This window comes from Rhincodon typus, chromosome 8 (genome assembly GCF_021869965.1).
Source record: "Rhincodon typus isolate 14 chromosome 8, sRhiTyp1.1, whole genome shotgun sequence".
Classification (NCBI taxonomy): domain Eukaryota; kingdom Metazoa; phylum Chordata; class Chondrichthyes; order Orectolobiformes; family Rhincodontidae; genus Rhincodon; species Rhincodon typus.
In genome coordinates this window covers 63,940,518-63,950,810 of record NC_063339.1, presented here as the reverse complement: position 1 = coordinate 63,950,810, position 10,293 = coordinate 63,940,518, and positions in this window count along the sequence as shown.

The window sequence follows — 10,293 nt, the reverse complement described above, 5'->3', positions numbered from 1 at the left end:
AAAAGTGAAGACAAATGGGACCCGATCACACTGTTGTGAGTGATAGGAAGGGGCAAGGTCAGAAGCATGGGTGATGAGTTGAATGCGGTTGAGGGCCCTATCAACCACTGTGGCCGGGAAACCACAATTATGGTTCTTTCAAGTCTGGCTGTTAGACACAACATTGTTCTGCTAGTCTCACATTTCAATCACTTATTGTAATCTGAACTATCAACATCCTTGAGCCAATTTGGAGGAAGGAAATGCTGGAACTGACCAATCTCTGGTCATAGGTAAACCATCTTAATGTAGAAAACCACTTTAGTGTTTTCAAGCTACATCTCTTTCGATGAGACCTTTGATTTTTGGACCATTGGACTTCTGTTTTTAATAACACTGACTAGCCTTTTTTTAATAGAGAGAAGGGTAAAATGCTCACTGTGTAGCTTTTAGTTTTCCTTCATTACCCATTTTTATGTTTAAGTAACAAGACTTTTAGAAATTTCTTATGTTTAGTTGTCTTTTTTATGATCAGTGCCTGATCAATACAGATCTGTACGGTTGTCTGCACTTACAGAAATTGATACTACTAGCTGTCCAAGTTTTCTGATGTCCAACGCTGTTGGTTGGTTACTCTGGAAGTAAGCTCTCGAATACTTTTGTATCATAAAGGAAGCCACCACTGCTAGCCATGATGGGGGTTTGCCTCCAGCAACGTATTTTACCTGATGTGACAATATTATCTCCTGTAACATAAGAAACTAGGTGTCGATTACATGGCATTGAAGAATCCAACAGACATTTATTATGATTTGCTATGCTGTATAAAGTATAAATACTATATTCATGGGCACATCAGTGTCTGGGCTAACACGAGGTTATTGGTTACAACAGAGCAGCATGCTTCTAGTATGCTGTATATAGGTAGCTGTTTAAGGACACAACAGTATATAAATCAACTTGGCTCCTCATAATGTATAATTTTGTGGCACACCAACATATAGACTAGACAAAGAACTACAACGGAAACTGAAATGCTTATTTGACAACACTACCACTCCATCCACTCCTCCCAAGAATTCCTCAATATCATCAAGGACACCAGAATAGAAGAGGATGAGATAATGATATCCTTCGACATAACAACACTATTTACTTCCATAAACATCGACCTAGCCAAAGAGACAATTGCCATACTGCTTGACAAATCAGGAGGGCAGGCACCCCAAGACGCCAACATCGTCAACAAGGACAGCACCCTGAAACTGTTGGATCTGTGCCTCACAACCTGGACAGAAGTGGACAGAACACCAATGCTTCACCAAAGGCACACTGACAATGTTACCTAGCAGGGTGGCGAAACATCTGCAGTCAAACACACCAGCTCGGTGAGCAAGTCTGCAACATAATTTTGTGGCTCTTACAGTTGTAATTAACTCAATTATTTCAGAACTATGAAGTTTTACCCGAGAAGAAAACAATGTATAAAGGAAATCTAGATTTACTGTACTATCCAGCTTTAGAATCATCTTAAGTTTGCTTCTGTCTGCTGTGGAATCTAATATTATAAAGCAAAACTGCCACATTATAATTATGGGGGGAAGCCCAATATAACCGATGCAATTTTGTTTATAATCATATTAGCCTTTCTGACAAAACATTTGCATTATTGTCTTCACAGCACATTGTTTACATGTGGACCGTTAACTGTGCTGTGCCTGTCTAGTGAACACTTCTTTCTCAATTTACCATTTAATTACATGTCTGAGTTCCTTGGTATCTCAATTATTGTGTGTGATGATTAAAGTGTGACACTAGTCAGTGCAAGAATACTTCTGTAATACTTTCAAGTAGTACAGAAATAACTCGGTCAACAGTCTAGTTTTGCCAAGTTTCTGGATTTCAATACGCTTCAATAATCTTCGTTTTGGCAGTGACTCTGCATTCTGACATCAGCACTGTTAATTTCCAGACTAATTTGCCCACAGAAATCAGTCCAACACAGTACGATCTCTCTGTCGTAACCAGGTAGCAAGTACTGCAGTGAGAAATAGGCATAAATCAGGATGATTGAGTTCAGGAGACTGTACTTGAGCTACTAGTCTTGTTTTATTCTGATTGATTTAAACTAAAATGAATCCTCACAGCTGTTGTGTGAACAGAGGGATCATTCTAGCTGGATGGGACATTCTACATAATTGTGTTACGGGAAGCAGTTCAATCTACCTAGGTCTAATTTATCATGACTGACTGAATTTCAAAATGGATCTGTTTGCACCAAATCAAATTAAATTTGCCTTTATTTTAATTGTAAATGGAGATTCTTTCTAAAAGCCTGACTTCACTTTATTGTGTTAATATCCTTATCTGAAAGAAGTAGTTGACTTCTTGAATCAGTGTTCTTAAGATGGACATCAGACAAAAGGATGATGGATGAGTCTTTTGCCAAAGAGTAATGTGTGTTATTCTTAATACCACAAACACCAACCGCTTGAATTTAGTTTATGGCTTAAGTAAACATTGTTTGCTACATATTTTGATGTAATTGAGACAAATGAAACATTTAGAGGTAAATGAAGTTAAACTGTTTGGCAAAGGCTCCAAGTAAGATGTTCACATAAAGTCTGTGAAACAAACTGCTCCAGAAAACTACAATGACATGTTAATTGAGTTAGTTAAAAGGGAGATGGGTGTTTAGCAAGTAAGGTTATTAAAAGATAAAGAAGAATGTACCAGATGTAAAATAATATTGCAGTGCCGACTGATAGGGCTACTCCTGCTGTTCAGTTCCATGATAGTCCAATTTTTTACTTGCAACTTAAATCCAGATTGCAGAAGGATGGCTCCTGATAATCTGACTTGATTTACATTACAAAGAAATTGTGCTCCAAAATGTCCTGCAAGTGACAGGCCTGGAATTTTGGCAGTGTGCAAAGTGAAAATGTTCCTGACTTGAACCATCAACTTTCCTGTTCCTCTGATGATGTCTGGCCTGCTGTGTTCCTTCAGCTCCCCACTGTGTCTCTGACTCGAGTATCTGCAGTTCTTGCTATCTCACACAAGTTTCCTTGGTCTTCTTGGTTCCTTACCTACTGGAGCAGCACTAAACAGGTCCAAACAACTGAACTCTGACAAAACTTCGGCACAACCTTTTAAAAGGCAGTTTGGATTGCACTGTTCAGCAGCTGACTGGCTGATTAAAAGGAGAACAATGTTTGGCTCCTTCACCCTAAGAGCTTCATTGTCTGTTTTAACAATATTTTACTATGCATGTACTGATTAATGAACATTGCCGTACTGTTTCTGTGCAGTGTGTAGCTGGGCATGATCACATGCAGAGAAGAGTACGCACTATCACTCATGCAGACTTCTGTAACCATTCCTTGGAAAGGTACTGACGTCAGGATAAATGGAGTTCTGGTTGTGGATATCATCAAGTCACTCAGAGTTATCAGTCGGGTACCTGTTCGTACATGCTAATGGAAGTACCTCGTGCAAGGACTGAAGAACAATGGTATAAAATGTCCCAAATCCTCAGCAAGGCTGGCAAGGTATCACAATCTGCATCTCTCCCAGTTCTTTCTTTCTCGTCCTGAGCACCAAAGATACCTTTCATCAATTAAACCAACTTTTTTAAAGCGTAATGGTTCACAGTGCTTTTTATTTAAGCAGAGGTGGGAGGTGGTTTCCAGTTTAACATCCTGAAACACAGCTACTTGGCTCTCTCCACAGGAACATTGCATGCACAAACCTAAAATAATTTTGACACATAAATATCGCGATAACTCTCAAGTCACATCACTCACATTAGCCAGTCCATAGTCCTCAACTAATTTTCATTTACTGTAACACTCCAATGGACAATGGTGTAACACCAGGACAATGCTCATCACAGGGAGACTCAGAAAAAGCTTTCTCGCCTATGGTGTCCAATCATAAGGAAGCACTCATTTTGTTTTAGATGAGAGAGAGAAAGATCAGTGGTATGTTTCTGATACCAGCTTACTTATGGAGTACATACACAGACACATTCCTACTGCCCTGACTCCAAATCTCAAGGGAAGAATACTCATCGTTCTGTTTTTTGACTTCTTCCCAGCAGATTCAATGGATCTAAAAGAAGCAGAGGAAGAAGGCACTGATGGGGAAGCTGATAATAAGGACCAAATCACCCAGGAGTAGTAGCTGCTCGATGTTGCTGTCTTCTAGGACAGTAACCATGTCTGCCCTGCAACCACCTGACTCTCAGCGTGACATCTATGAAAATGATGTCATGGAATCTGTGGTTGCCAAACATGTGTGTGCTGAGACAGACATTAAATAAATAAGGAAACCAAGAAAATAAACTGGAAAAGAAAACCAACCCTCCCAATTCCTAAGAAAACAACTACAACTGGGAATTGGAGACCAAAACTTCTGGGCAGAATTAAACTTGCTGAGGCTATATAAAGGGATGCATAACCCCTGGGTGGTCTGGTTTCCTCCCACAGTCCAAAGATGTGCAGGCTACGGTGGATTGCCATGCTAAATTGCCCATAGTGTCTAGGGCGGGAAATGCAGGGATAGAGTAGAGGATGGGTCTGGTTGGGATGCTGTTCAGAGGGTTGGTGTGGACTCGATGGGCCGAATGGCCTGCTTCCATACTGTATGGATTCTGTGGAGTAGTAGGTGGGTGTCCAGGAGTGCAGACCAGGAAAGGTGAAAACAGAGTCCAAATCCAGAATCTGAGAATAGGTTACCGTAGTCCTTTCTGTTACTTGAACATAGTAGATCCAGACCAAGCTGAGTTTCTGCAGATGTGTGAAATTTGTGATGAAGACTATGCCCATGGAATGCGTTCGCTGCTATTAGTTGGGAAGCAGACTACATTCTAGAAGGACAGAACATAGAACATAGAACATTACAGCGCAGTACAGGCCCTTCAGCGCTCGATGTTGCGCCGACCTGTGAAACCAGTCTGAAGCCCATCTAACCTAAATTATTCCATTATCATCCATATGTTTATCCAATGACCATTTAAATGTCCTTAAAGTTGGCGAGTCTACTACTGTCGCAGGCAGGGCATTCGACGCCCTTACTACTCTCTGAGTAAAGAACCTACTTCTGACATCTATCCTATATCTATCACCCCTCAATTTAAAGCTATGTCCCCTCGTGCTAAGCATCACCATCCGAGGAAAAAGGCTCTCACTGTCCACCCTATCTAATCCTCTGATCATCTTGTATGTCTCTATTAAGTCACCTCTTAACCTTCTTCTCTCTAACGAAAACAGCCTCAAGTCTCTCAGCCTTTCCTCATAAGACCTTCCCTCCATACCAGGCAACATCCTGGTAAATCTCCTCTGCACCCTTTCCAATGCTTCCACATCCTTCCTACAATGCAGTGACCAGAACTGTACGCAATACTGCAAGTGCGGCCGCACCAGAGTTTTGTACAGCTGCAACATGACCTCATGGCTCCGAAACTCAATCCCTCTACCAATAAAACCTAACACACCGTACGTACGCCTTCTTAACAACCCTATCAACCTGTGTGACAACAGGGACCGAAATGCTTTTTGAGGAAGACAGAGTTTTGAAAGATTTTATTACTGAAGTTACTGATCTATGTGCACCGGACTGAGTTACAGACTGGAATCTAATTGAGGGCTTCAGGGTGAGGTTTTTAATCCCTGCCTTTAATTTAGGGGAGTCCAAAACTAGAGGACACAGGTTTTAGGTGAGAGGAGAAAGATATAAAAAGGACCTGAGGGGCATCTTTTTCACAGAGGGTGGTGTGTGTAAGGAACGGGCTGCCAGAGGAGGTGGTGGATGCGGTTACAATTACAACATTTAAAAGGCAACTGATATGTGAATATGTGAATAGGAAGAGATTAGAGGGACATGGGCCAAACGCTGGCAAATAAGACCAGGTCGGATTAGGCTGTCTGGTCGGCGCAGATGTGTTGGACCGAAGGGTCTGTTTCCGTACTGTATAACTCGAGTGAATCCATTTAATGTGTAACTTGTAGTTCATAATCAATTGCAATTTGGCTGTTAACTCCTGTTTAACTTATGCTTTTCTGATATTTCAGCATTAGGACGCTAAGATAGTGTTTTGTGTTTCCTTTGTTTGACTCTTGTGTAATAAAGATTCTTATGCTTTAAGCTGTGGAATGTTGTGGTTTCACTCTTTTTGAAATTAACTGGTACTTTGAATTTCTTTTCTTAAAGAAAGATTTAGTGATCTCTACCAAGATTGTAACAATAGGCGATGACACCAAGCTCTCCGGCAGTAAGCCTCCATGCAGACCAACTCTATTCCAATGGTCTCCTTCATACCACGAGCTAACAAGTACCTTCCATAATCCTATTCCTCCAATATTTTTCCAGAGCAGAAGCATGAGAATAAATTTCCTATAAAGAAGAACGCACACAGGCATCCAGGGAAGCATGATGGGGCGAAAAATTAGTTTGAGTGTATGTCCTTTGAAGTCGATCTAGCTCTTTTGTTCCTGCTGGTGCTTAGAGTCAAACAGGAAAGAGTGCACTGAAATGATGGCTTTCTGAAAGAGATGTCTGTTGTCACAGTCACACAGTGTAAAATAGAGCCAGTGTGTTTTGATGTGGTAAGAAGATGAATGGTTTGAGGAAATGTCCTTTCCTCAGAAAGGTGGGTTGCAAGAAGTAAGATTGTTGTGTCAAAGCTAAACTTGCTTCTATAGAAGCAAATGCTTCAGAAATGAGGCTTCTTTCAGTTAGTGCTGTGAATGTCTCCTTCAGCAGTGCTTTCGATGTTCTGTGATCCTTGCAAATAGGAGCGTGTCCAGACAGAATATCATACTTATACTTTAAAAAGTTTATGCTCCAAAATCTTGTTGGTGAGCCGCCCCTTGAGAACCCATCAGAAGTAAGTGAAAGTTTCTGTAGGCAGAATGCAAAGGAAAACACTTGCCAAAAATATTTCCTGCCTTCTGGAAACTGAACTGAAAAGTCTGTTTTTTATCAAGACCTTCTCAATCTAGCTGATCCTGGCAGCTGCTGTGTCTCTCATGACTAAGTGTGACTCAACCCATGTGCAGTAGCAGGGTGAAACAAAAACATGCAGAGACGGTGCCAGTGGCTGACTGCTGACCATATGTAAAGTATGGCATTGGTGCTTTGGAAGGTGCGTTGCAGAATTGCTCCAGAAATACAAGGCAAGTTTTGAGAAATTTTCTAAAAGGTGCACAAACGCCAGAAAAAGCTTCCATACAAATGTCCTTGCTGCAAGAAACATCCATGTTAGTCTAATTCTGTTAATATATCAAACATGACAATGGAGTTGATCAGCCATTTCTTACTAATTTGGTTAATTTGAGATTTGTAGTATTTTATAGAGTCATAGAGATATACAGCATAGTAAACAAAAAAGCCCTTTAGCCCACTATGACTACACCAGTCAAAAGCACACACCTAACTATTCTAATCCCATCTTTCAGTACTTGGCCCATAGCCTTGTATGCCTTGGTATTGCAAGTGCATTTTCTATGATATTTGGTGCCTGCTCCTAGAAGCTTGTGATATTTTCCCCCTTTACCATTATGTGTGTGAGAGATGTTCAAGATAGTTTGCTGCCAGTACTCCTCCTTTGCTTTGTTTGAGGCCTTTCTATTAATTTGGGGTATAGGATCTACCTCTGCAGAATATCTGTGGAATAAGCAGTGTTTCTTGCATAATAAGATTATGCCATCAACAGGTACAACTGCATTCAGTCAGGGAAAATTCCTAGACCTTAAGGAGCTGATCCAGATATATCTGCTGTCTTCAAAAGCTAGAGTAGAGCTCTTTGTCTCCACATTCAGACTGTGTTTGACATCAACAGAATTGGCCAACCAATGTAAGGTGAACATTAACCCCTCAGAAGCATTGCCTTATAAAACAGGATGAATATGACTCATGAGGCCTTTTTGTATTTCTGGATTAATTACACATTTATGAGTCTCAATGAGACTAGACTCTAAATGTCGTTACAGACAATTCATTCAAAAGTACAAAGATCATGAGTATTTCATAAATAATTGGCAAATATTTCAAGAATCTATTCAGGTTGAGATATTAATTTTTTTAACTTCATTCATGGGCTGTAGACTTTGCTGGCTGGCCATCATTTATTGCCCATTCCAAAATGCCCTTGAGAAGGTGGTTGTGAGCTGCTTCTTGAACTGCTACAGTTCATTTGGTGCGGGTAGACTCATAATGCCCTGAGGGAGGAAATTCCAGGATTTTGACCCAGTGACAGTGAAGGAATGACGATATATTTCTGAGTCAGGATGATGAATGGCTTTGAGGGTAAATTGCAGGTGGTGGTGTTCCCAGGTTTCTATTGCCCTTGTCCTAGCTGTCGTGGTTGTGAGTTTGGAAAGTGCTGTCTAAGGAGGCTGGGTGAATTTCTACAGTGTATCTTGTGCATGGTACTAAGACTGATCTTGCACATTGCTGGTGGAACGTGTGAAAGTTTGTGAATGTGATGTTAATCGAGCAAATTGTTTTCTTCTAAATGATATCAAGCCTCTTGAGCATTATTGGAACTACATTCACCCAGGTAAATGGAGAGAATTCCATCTCACTCCTGAATTGTAGACAGGCTTTAGGGAGTAAGGAGATGAGTTACTCAGCGTAAGACCCTCTGACCTGGTTTTGTAGACATAGTATTTATATGGCTAGCCCCGTTTCCAACTGATGGTAACTCTCAGAGTGTAGATAATGGAGTATTCAGCAATGGTAATGCAATTGAATATTGAAGATGGTTAGAATCTGTCTTGTTCGAGATGGTCATTGCCTAGCACCAAGTGTTGTGAATGTTAATTGTTACTTCTTGGCTCAAGCCTAGATATTGTTCGGGTCTTATTGCATTTGGTCTGAACAGTACCTGAAGAGCCATGAATGGTACTGAATACTGTGCGAACATCCCCACTCTGACCTTATGATGACAGGAAGATCTTTGAAGAATCAACTGAAGATTTTGGGCTGAAGGCACTACGCTGAGGAATTCATGTAGAGGTGTTCTGATGTGGAGACAACAGATGTCCAGCCACCACAGCCATTTTCATTTGTGCCAGGTATGACTCCAATCAGCAAAGACTTTTCCCTGATTCCAGTTGATGCCAGTTTAGCTAGACCTCCTTGATGCCACACTGGATAAAATATGGCTTTAATGTTAAGGGTGGTCACTCTCACCTCACCTCTGCAATTCATTGCCCTATCATGTTTGAACCAAGGTTGTAATGAGGTCAAGAGCTGAGTGGCCCTGGCAGAACCCAAACTGAGCATCACTGAACAATGAGGGTTTTAATCTCTCTTCTCAAAATGGATTTTTAGTTTGGTTTTCAAATAGTGTGACCACATTAGAGTTTGGTGCTAAATGTTGCTAAGTGTTTTGCATGTTTGATGGAGGCCATGTTTAGTTTAGTACAATGCCCTGGTTCCCCTTACAAAATGGTTTATTTAGAGGGAAGATAACCATGAGGCACCTTGATGGTTGCTGAGGAAATTCACCTGACCATGTCCTGAAGCACTAAAAACTGTTTCCTCATCTACAACTCTCTTCCATAACAAGAGGCCCCCCTCCCCTTGACCATGCCATTGCTACATACCATCCTGAATAAAAAGAGGAAATTGAAGTCAAATAAATAACATATATGTATATATTTTCTTTTCCTTCTCCTCCACTTATTGCAGAATATTGGTGGTGTTCAAGTATTGGTACCTTCCAAGGCAGCCAGCAGAGGCACTCAGATTCCTGTTCGGGTTACTGCTGCCTCCATAGCCTGACACATCCTCACAACCACTTTGACGGGGGAAATGTTGAAACAAGTGGTGCACCATGATTAAATTAAAGTGACGGAAGGTGTCATCAACCAAGTAGCAAATGTTGAGCAATAATCTGATTCCTGTAAAACCTACTAATTACCATTTGCCAACCTGAAATTACCTGTTTTTTTTTCCCAGGGTCTTTGATTTTTGTTAGTTAGTTAGTGAATACTTTGCGTTTGCTAATATATTATCACCAATACTGTAACATCTTAACTTGTGCAGTAACCTTTTACATTGCACCTCGCTGATTGCAATTCTTTTTGGATTTCAAAGAGGCAGCTTTTTATCTTAGATAACCCAGTGTGGAGCTGGAGGAACACAGCAGGCCAGTCAGCATCAGAGGAGCAGGATAGTTGACATTTCGGTCAGAACTCTTCCTCAGAAATGGGCAGAAATTTCTGAAGAAGGGTCCTGGCCCAAAATGTCACCTTTTCTGCTCCTCTGATGCTGCCTGGCCTGCTGTGTTCCTCCAGCTCCACA